We start from the raw sequence: 10,312 nt of genomic DNA, 5'->3' as shown, positions 1-10,312 counted from the left end.
TCGCCCCGGCTGACACGGTTCGGACTTTGCACTTTTCGGCTGTGCCTGGCTGGCGGCCCACTCACTCGATCGCCATGTCTGTTTGCCACAGTTTTCCCGGTGGTGCCGCACCCGGGCTTGCCCCGGCAGACGCGTTTTTTTTTTTTCTTTTCGCCCCGGCTGACGCAGTTTTCGCCCCGCCCCGGCTGACGCGGTTTCGTGCCGCCCCGGCAGACGCGGTTTTTTGCGCCGCCCCGGCTGACGCGGTTTTTGCCGCCCCGGCTGACGCAGTTCGGACTTTGCACTTTTTGGCTGAGCCTGGCTGGCGGCCCACTCACTCGATCGCCATGTCTGTTTGCCACAGTTTTCCCGGTGGTGCCGCACCCGGGCTCGCCCCGGCAGACGCGTTTTTTTTTTTCCTTCGCCCCGGCAGACGTGGTTCCCCCCCCCCCTCCGTCTTTCTTTTTGTTTTTTTTTTCCGCCGCGGCTGAAGTGGATTTTTCGGTGCCTCGACGCCCCGGTAGTCGCGGTTTTTCCGTTTCCGCACGGCCCCGGCTGACGCTGCTCGGTCACAGTCGCCTTTTGTGAGGATTGCAGACTTCTTGAGCGCGGGTGTTTTTTTTTTGTTGTTGTTGTTGTTTTATTACGCATTCGCTCCAGCAGACGCTGTTTAGACTTTTTGTTTCCTCTTTTATCCTGCGACGAGGTGACGAGGTTTATTCGGTGCCCCGCCGCCCCGGCTGAAGTGATTTTTCCTGTCCCGTGCCGCCCCGGCTGACGCGGTTGGGACTTCGCGTTTGTTCGGCCGCCACGGGTTTTGGCGCACTCGCTCGGTTGCTTGTTGTTGCCACTTGTTGCGAACCCAGGTTTCTTGAGCGAGCGCGGGCGTTTTTTCTTCCTTTCTTTCTTTGTTCTATGTGTTAGCGAATCGGCCTTTAATATCACACGAGGACTCACAACCAACAATTTTCAGTTTGAAGTGTAAAAAATCTGCAGGTGTTGACGTAACTGACTTGCCCCGTACCCTTGAGTACATCCATGAAGTTCTCGTAGTACTACTAAATCGCATTATTCCAAGTGGAGAAATTCCCATAAACTTGCAAACCTCTACACGAAAATCGGTGCGCGTGATAAAGTTGAAAATTATCGTCCGATATCAAATGTGCCTTCTATAACACAAATTCTAGGAAAAAAAAAAAAAAACACTTGTTCGCCGTTCTCTGCGCCGTGACTGGCAGCACTCCGGCGAAGCGAAACGGGGTCGATTCGAGCACGATATCGGCGTCTTTCGACGTGCTCGCCGGCGACCGTCGCACGAGTACGTCGCACGAGCGCGTCTGCCGGGGCGCCGTTTGCGAAGCCGACGCAAAAGTGGGAACCGCCGCTCGGATGATCGCCGCTTTCGGCAGAGTGAGTGTTGGCACTCCGGGGAAGCGAAACAGCGTGAATGCGCCCACGAAATCGGCGTATTTTGAAGTGCCCGCCGGCGACCGTCGCACGAGTACGGTAAACCGCGTCAGCCGGGGCGTAGTTCGGGACGCCGACGAAAAAGTGGGAAGCGCAACTCGGATCTTCGCCGTTTTTGCAGGAGTGAGTGGCGGCCCTCCTGCGAGACCAAGAAGCATCGATTCGTGCACGAATTCGGCGCCTTTCGACGTGATCGCCGGCGACCGTCGCTCGAGTAGGGCAAACCGCGTCTGCCGGGGCGGGCTTCGGGACGCCGATGCGAAAGTGGGAAACGCTGCTCGGATGTTCGCCGTTTTTGGCCGAGTGAGTGCTGGCACTCGGGCGAAGCCAAACGGGGCCGATTACGGCACGATATCGGCGTCTTTCGACGTGCCCGGCGGCGACCGTCGCACGAGTACGGTAAACCGCGTCAGCCCGGGCGGAGTTCGGGACGCCGATGCGAAAGTGGAGAACGCCGCTCGGATCTTCGCCGTTTTTGGAGGAGTGAGTGGCGGCACTCCGGAGAAGCCAAGGAGCGCCAATTAGCGCACGATATCGGCGTCTTTCGACGCGCTCGCCGGCGACCGTCGAACGAGTAGGGCAAACCGCGTCTGCCGGGGCGGGGTTTACGACGCCGACGCAAAAGTGGGAACCGCCGCTCGGATGTTGGCCGTTTTTGGCAGAGTGAGTGCTGGCACACCGGCGACGCGAAAGAGCGCGAAAGCGCCCACGAAAGTGGCGTATTTGGACGTGCTTGACGGCGACCGCTGCAGGAGTACGAAAAACCACGTCAGCCGGGGCGAGCGACCCACGGCGGTCTGGGTGCTTATCGCTGCTATTATAGGGGCACCCCGGCAGACGCAGAAAAAAAAAATTTTTTTTCGACCTTCTTTTTTGCTGGTCGAGCTCGGGTAACCCAGGTCGCAATGGGAGCCGCGCACGAAAGCGGCGTCGCGAGACGCGTTCGCGGTCGCTAGTCGCACGAGCTCGGCAACCGCGTCAGCCGGCGCGGAGTTCGGGATGCCGACGGCTAAGTGGGTACCGCTGCTCGGATGTTCGCCGTTTTTGGCCGAGTGAGTGCTGGCACTCCGGCGAAGCGAAACGGGGCCGATTCGGGCACGATATCGGCGTATTTCGACGTGCTCGCCGGCGACCGTCGCACGAGTACGGCAAAGCGCGTCTGCCGGGGCGAGGTTTGCGATGCCGACGAAAAAGTGGGAAGCGCCGCTCGGATCTTCGCCGTTTTTGCAGGAGTGAGTGGCGGCCCTCCTGCGAGACCAAGAAGCATCGACTCGCGCACGATATCGGTGTCTTTCGACGTGCCCGCCGGCCACCGCCGCACGAGTACGGCAAACCGCGTATGCCGGGGCGGGGTTGGCGACGCCGACGCAAAAGTGGGAACCGCCACTAGGATGTTCGCCGTTTTTGGCAGAGTGAGTGCTGGCACACCGGCGACGCGAAAGAGCGCGAAAGCGCCCACGAAAGTGGCGTATTTGGACGTGCTTGACGGCGACCGCTGCAGGAGTACGAAAAACCACGTCAGCCGGGGCGAGCGACCCACGGCGGTCTGGGTGCTTATCGCTGCTATTATAGGGGCACCCCGGCAGACGCAGAAAAAAAAAATTTTTTTTCGACCTTCTTTTTTGCTGGTCGAGCTCGGGTAACCCAGGTCGCAATGGGAGCCGCGCACGAAAGCGGCGTCGCGAGACGCGTTCGCGGTCGCTAGTCGCACGAGCTCGGCAACCGCGTCAGCCGGCGCGGAGTTCGGGATGCCGACGGCTAAGTGGGTACCGCTGCTCGGATGTTCGCCGTTTTTGGCCGAGTGAGTGCTGGCACTCCGGCGAAGCGAAACGGGGCCGATTCGGGCACGATATCGGCGTATTTCGACGTGCTCGCCGGCGACCGTCGCACGAGTACGGCAAAGCGCGTCTGCCGGGGCGAGGTTTGCGATGCCGACGAAAAAGTGGGAAGCGCCGCTCGGATCTTCGCCGTTTTTGCAGGAGTGAGTGGCGGCCCTCCTGCGAGACCAAGAAGCATCGACTCGCGCACGATATCGGTGTCTTTCGACGTGCCCGCCGGCCACCGCCGCACGAGTACGGCAAACCGCGTATGCCGGGGCGGGGTTGGCGACGCCGACGCAAAAGTGGGAACCGCCACTAGGATGTTCGCCGTTTTTGGCAGAGTGAGTGCTGGCACTCCGGCGAAGCGAAAGAGCGCGAATGCGCCCACGAAAGTGGCGTGTTTGGACGTGCTTGACGACGACCACCGCAGGAAAACGAAAAACCACGTCAGCCGGGGCGAGCGACCCATGGCGGTCTGGGTGCTTATCGCTGCTATTATAGGGGCACCCCGGCAGACGCAAAAAAAAAAAAATTTTTTTTCGACATTCTTTCTTGCTCGTCGACCTCGGGTGACCCAGGTCGCAGTGGGAGCCGCGCACGAAAGCGGCGTCGCGAGACGGCTTCGCGGTCGCTAGTCGCACGAGCTCGGCAACCGCGTCTGCCGGGGCGGAGTTCGGGACGCCGACGGCTAAGTGGGAACCGCCGCTCGGATGTTCGCCGTTTGTGGCCGAGTGAGTGCTGGCACTCCGGCGAAGCCAAACGGGGCCGATTCCGGCACGATATCGGCGTCTTTCTACGTGCTCGCCGGCGACCGTCGCACGAGTACGGCAAAGTGCGTCTGCCGGGGCGGGGTTTGCGACGCGTACGCAATAGTGAGAACCGTCGCTCGGATGTTCGTCGTCTTTCGCCGAGCCAGTGCTGGCACTCCGGCGAAGCCGAACGGAGCCGATTCGGGCACGATATCGGCGTCTTTCCACGTGCTCGCCGGCGACCGTCGCACGAGTACGGTAAACCGCGTCAGCCGGGGCGGAGTTCGGGACGCCGATGCGAAAGTGGGAAGCGCCGCTCGGATCTTCGCCGTTTTTGGAGGAGTCAGTGGCGGCACTCCGGTGAAGCCAAGGTGCGCCAATTCGCGCACGATATCGGCGTCTTTCGACGTGCCCGCCGGCCACCGTCGCACGAGTACGGCAAACCTCGTCTGCCGGGGCGGGGTTTGCGACGCCGACGCAAAAGTGGGAACCGCCGCTCGGATGTTCGCCGTTTTTGGCAGAGTGAGTGCTGGCACTCCGGCGAAGCGAAAGAGCGTGAATGCGCCCACGAAAGTAGCGTATTTGGACGTGCTTGACGGCGACCGCCGCAGGAGTACGAAAAACCACGTCAGCCGGGGCGAGCGACCCACGGCGGTCTGGGTGCTTATCGCTGCTATTATAGGGGCACCCCGGCAGACGCAGAAAGAAAAAAAAAAAAAAAAATGGGGACATGGCGTGCGTCACCGTGCGGCTTCGCAGCGTTGCCGAAGTCGCCGAGCCCTTCGACTGAGCCGAACGGCGGACAGGGAACGTTGGTCGGCCGTTCTAACCTGTCGGTGCCACGCCGAGACGTCGTTAAGGAAAACCGCGTCGTGGGCCTCTACGACGCCGTCGAGTCGTTGTACGTTTGGTGTCCAGCGTGTCGGCGGCGAGTAGCGGACACGTCGTTCACGACTTCGGTCTTTCGCAGTCGACGCGAACTTGCGGAGAGTCGTGGTGCCTCACGTTTTCGGCAGAAACCGCGGCGGAATTTTCCCGTGCGTGCGCGCACGACCTCGGTGCTGTGCCGTCAGCGTAGTGTTGCACAAACTCGTGGCCTACCCAAGGTGCGGTACGTTTGCGGCCGTATCCTCGGTGGGAATTTCGTGAGTAGGGTCGCAAATTCTACGACCTCGGCGGGTTTGAGAGCGACGTAGACTTGTGGCACGCTCAACGTGCCACACGTTTCGGGGCACACCCGCGGTGAAATTTTCTCGAGTACGCTCGTATTAGTGCCCAAGGAGGTCTGGGTACTTATCGCTGCTATTATGTGGGGGTTCTCGTGAGCGGCGTACGCGAAAGCGACCGGGTGTCTGATATGCGGCGGGCTTCGGCCTCGTCAAGCGTGTCCTCGGGTCTGCTCCAGGGGAATCCACGGCAGTCGTCTGCAGCCTCATCCGCTTGATGCGTTAGGGGCTGGTTGTCGGACGGTGCCGTTTTACCACGATATCGAGGTGTGTTCCGTGTCGTCCTCGGGCGATTCAGATGCGAAAGCGCCGAAGACGCGGGCGTGACCCGTCGTCTGGCGGCTTTGCAGTCTCGGCTCCGTTGCTAGTTCCGGCCGGTCCACCGACAGTGCAGCGGGCTTGGGCAACCCGCACGGCGCGACCGAGTCGATGCAACGAAAAAGAGCGAGCATGAACGTGCTTCTTGCCGCACGGCTCCCACTCGTCTTTCGGGAAGGTTGTGCCGTAGCGAGCTCGAACGCCGTCATCTCGGAGTGCAAAATAAGCGTGTTGGGGCGCCTGAAGGTGGCCTCCGCCGCACACAGACTGCGTCCGGCCCGCCGAAGGCGAGGACGGACGCGCAGTCGAACGATTACCTGGTTGATCCTGCCAGTAATCATATGCTTGTCTCAAAGATTAAGCCATGCATGTCTAAGTACATGCCGAAATAAGGCGAAACCGCGAATGGCTCATTAAATCAGTTATGGTTCCTTAGATCGTTTCTTCCTACTTGGATAACTGTGGCAATTCTAGAGCTAATACATGCAGTGAGCCTGGAGCCCTTTGGGTAACGGGTGCTTTTATTAGACCAAGATCGATCGGGTTTCGGCCCGTATTGTGTGGTGACTCTGGATAACTTTGTGCTGATCGCATGGCCACGAGCCGGCGACGTTTCTTTCAAGTGTCTGCCTTATCAACTTTCGATGGTAGGTTACTTGCTTACCATGGTTGTTACGGGTAACGGAGAATCAGGGTTCGATTCCGGAGAGGGAGCCTGAGAAACGGCTACCACATCCAAGGAAGGCAGCAGGCGCGCAAATTACCCACTCCCGGCACGGGGAGGTAGTGACGAAAAATAACAATACGGGACTCTTTTGAGGCCCCGTAATTGAAATGAGTACACTCTAAATCCTTTAACGAGGATCAATTGGAGGGCAAGTCTGGTGCCAGCAGCCGCGGTAATTCCAGCTCCAATAGCGTATACTAAAGCTGCTGCGGTTAAAAAGCTCGTAGTTGGATCTCAGTTCCAGACGAGTAGTGCATCTACCCGATGCGACGGCTCGGACTGAACATCATGCCGGTTCTTTCTTGGTGCACTTCATTGTGTGCCTCGAGATGGCCGGTGCTTTTACTTTGAAAAAATTAGAGTGCTCAACGCAGGCGAGTCGCCTGAATAAACTTGCATGGAATAATAGAACAAGACCTCGTTTCTGTTCTGTTGGTTTTTGGAATACGAGGTAATGATTAAGAGGGACGGACGGGGGCATTCGTATTGCGGCGCTAGAGGTGAAATTCTTGGACCGTCGCAAGACGAACTACTGCGAAAGCATTTGCCAAGAATGTTTTCATTGATCAAGAACGAAAGTCAGAGGTTCGAAGGCGATCAGATACCGCCCTAGTTCTGACCATAAACGATGCCAACCAGCGATCCGCCTGAGTTACTCAAATGACTCGGCGGGCAGCTTCCGGGAAACCAAAGTATTTGGGTTCCGGGGGAAGTATGGTTGCAAAGCTGAAACTTAAAGGAATTGACGGAAGGGCACCACCAGGAGTGGAGCCTGCGGCTTAATTTGACTCAACACGGGAAAACTTACCCGGCCCGGACACTGGGAGGATTGACAGATTGAGAGCTCTTTCTTGATTCGGTGGATGGTGGTGCATGGCCGTTCTTAGTTGGTGGAGCGATTTGTCTGGTTAATTCCGATAACGAACGAGACTCTAGCCTATTAAATAGGTGCGGGGTTCCCAGCACCTTACAACCTTCTTAGAGGGACAAGCGGCTCCTAGCCGCACGAAACAGAGCAATAACAGGTCTGTGATGCCCTTAGATGTCCGGGGCCGCACGCGCGCTACACTGAAGGAAGCAGCGTGTCTTTATCCCTGTCTGAAAAGACTGGGTAACCCGTGGAACTTCTTTCGTGATTGGGATAGGGGCTTGCAATTGTTCCCCTTGAACGAGGAATTCCCAGTAAGCGCGAGTCATAAGCTCGCGTTGATTACGTCCCTGCCCTTTGTACACACCGCCCGTCGCTACTACCGATTGAATGATTTAGTGAGGTCTTCGGACCGATGTCCGGCGCGGCCTTTCGGTTGCGCCGGTCTGTTGGAAAGATGACCAAACTTGATCATTTAGAGGAAGTAAAAGTCGTAACAAGGTTTCCGTAGGTGAACCTGCGGAAGGATCATTAACGGATTGTGAAGGGTGAGCGCCTCAGCTGCGTCTGCGCCCGACACTTTCTGCCGCTGACCCCGTTTGGACGCGGGGTCGGCTTTTCCCCACGGGGCTGCCTGAATGTGGAGCGGCACCCCGTGACAAATTGTTGCGCCCAGCGGACGCCAACACCGCGACCTTGGACGGTCGGCCAGGTGGCGGACGCGGGTACAAACGGCGCAACGCACTCATAGGTCGGCTTTCGACCCGCCACTGCACCGTGGCTCGAAGCGCTCGAAATGCGCGACCCGACCGCTGCGGGACCGCCTAGTACTGTAAACAGGAGCGGCGGAGCGCGAACGGCGAGTCGTGGTTACGTCGGTAGAAGGCGAGGCTGCGCGTTCCCGAAACGCCAGCCGAGTGCCCTCCCGACCGTTCGAGCGTGCAAGAACGAGACCCGACAATCGCGCGGCGACTGCCAAGTACGAGAGGAACGGCACAAGCGTCGGCGGTCGGTCAAGGAACTGGCGATGTGACGGGTCCGCTGTGCACCAGTGCATACCGTCCCGCCGTCCGCGGCAAGCGCCTCCGCGTCCTCGGGTGACGGAGGCTGCCGGTCGGTTCTTGCAGGCGAGGGATCTCGCTGGCACCGGTTCGCGTTGACGCGCGGCCGGTCATGGCACGGCGATGCGACGGCCGAGGTGCGCAGTACTCGATGGAGGAACCGCACGCTCCGATGACCGTCCCGCCCTCCGCGGCGTATGCGTACCGACCGTAATGGTTGCAGCAGCGCCGGCCGGCTTTTGAATTCGCCACACGAAACACGGTGCGAGATCGCGGTTAGGGGAGCGTCGACGTTGCCAGGCGTTTTGCTTGCTGCCGAGGGAAAGGCGGCACGGCCACGTCGCGCTCGTCGCGATTAGCGGGTCTGCGCGCTTTGGGAAGGTGCCGCAACGACTTGCCGAAAGAGGAAGCACGGAAGAACGAGGGACTTGGACGTCCCGACAATTGAACGCACTTGCGGCCAGGCCCTTGCTGGCTTCGTTCTTCCGCCTCGAGTAGGCTCGTACGCGGCTCCGGCGCCGAAAGTGGTCCTTGGCACCGACTTCGGTGGACGTGGGAAGTGCCGCGCAAGTACGGCGCGCCTGGCTCCACCTGTTGGCTAAAGTAGGCAGCCGGATCGGCATTTTGGTGTGCGGTGGCAAACCGTGGATGCGAAAAAAGCTTGTGCGATTTCGTGGAACAAAAAGCGGGGGTCCCCCTTTTTATGCGGAGGAGACCGACCCGCCTGCCGTGGTGAACCGCGACGCCACGGTAAAAACGGGAGAGGCTTGTCGATGGGACCGTGCATCCCGCGCTCCACGGAGGCCGGGAGGCGGCCGCCCGAGGAAATGTGTAGCCGTCGAGGCCCGCATCTGCGTGCACTCTTATCCAAATGGGTGTACCGCAGGCATTTTCTGGTTAGGCGGGCCAATGAGAGCGAGCACACAACGATACCTACGGGTCCGGCTTGGAGAACCGGCTTCGACGCCTCCCGAGTATTTATAGAGGGGTGGACCACGAAAGCACTCGCAAGTAGCGAAAGCGAAACGCCGTCCGAAACACACCGTTTGCTCGATTTGCGGCAGCCGAAAAAGGCGCGGCAGAGTTTTGGAGTCCAAGCGTGCGCTGAAAAGCGCCCTTCTTGGCCACTGTTTGGCCGAGTGCCAGAAACGTTTGGTTTTGACTGTACGGAATTGAACAAACACTTTTTCACGACTCTAAGCGGTGGATCACTCGGTTCTCGGGTCGATGAAGAACGCAGCCAGCTGCGAGACTTGGTGTGAATTGCAGGACACACTGAGCACTGATTCTTTGAACGCACATTGCGGCCTTGGGTCTTCCCTTGGCTTCGTCTGTCTGAGGGTCGGATCACATATCAAGAGAGCCTTCGGCGCACAAGGGAACGTGAGCCGTCGACTCGTTTTGACCGCGTCGGCAACACGGACAGCACGCTGAACACCTCACAGCGAGCGTCAACAGCGGCCACTCAAGGGCGAGACGGTGGCGACCGTCGTGCCAGAGCCCAACCGAAACGGGGGCGACCGACTGCATTGAGGATGTGGCACCTCGTTGAGACCGCCGCAGGACTTCGAGTCGGAAGGAAGCCTGCAGGGAAAGTGCGGTCGAGGTTGCGTACTCCTCTCTGCGACCGGGCGCGCAAGAGCTGCGAGAGCCACGGACGCGCAACTTTAACGCACGGTAAACACGAGGAGCGAAAGCCGGCCAGCAAAGCTTCTCCAGCCGTGCGCAAAGTGCGCGAGATCGCAGCCTTGCGTTGCGCTTGTTGCCCTCGAAGTAAGCAGGGTGTCCCGTAGACCGGGCGCTCGAACACGCTGCGGGGCCGTGCCTCCTCCAGGCTTTGCCGCGCGAACAGGGAACGTTCGCGCGCAAAGCGCAGGGAGGTGAGGAGGCTGCGCCCGACGTTTGCGGTTCGCTGCGTACGCGGTTGATGCGGAGAGCACGGCGCGACGACTTGCCGCGAAGCGGAAAAAGTCTCCCGCACGAGTTGGCGAAACGTTGGCGAAGCTTAAGGCGTTCTCGTCGTAGTCCGCCGTCGGTCTAAGTGCTTCGCAGTTCCCGTCCCGTTCAAAAAACTGGGCCACTCCAGTTGGGGCGGGG

General features: G+C 59.5%; 2 non-coding genes across 2 annotated transcripts; both read left to right on the top strand.

Moving 5' to 3' along the window:
* Window positions 1-5,873: 5,873 nt before the first annotated feature.
* Window positions 5,874-7,688, top strand: LOC142795579 (small subunit ribosomal RNA). Its single transcript, XR_012893135.1, has one exon. It is a non-coding gene; the product is annotated as a small subunit ribosomal RNA (ribosomal RNA).
* A 1,719-nt stretch (window positions 7,689-9,407) lies between these two features.
* LOC142795577 (5.8S ribosomal RNA) lies at window positions 9,408-9,560 on the top strand. Its single transcript, XR_012893133.1, has one exon. It is a non-coding gene; the product is annotated as a 5.8S ribosomal RNA (ribosomal RNA).
* Window positions 9,561-10,312: the final 752 nt, after the last annotated feature.

Source organism: Rhipicephalus microplus, unplaced genomic scaffold (genome assembly GCF_043290135.1).
Source record: "Rhipicephalus microplus isolate Deutch F79 unplaced genomic scaffold, USDA_Rmic scaffold_741, whole genome shotgun sequence".
Taxonomy (NCBI): domain Eukaryota; kingdom Metazoa; phylum Arthropoda; class Arachnida; order Ixodida; family Ixodidae; genus Rhipicephalus; species Rhipicephalus microplus.
This window is presented reverse-complemented; position numbering and strand designations above follow the sequence as displayed.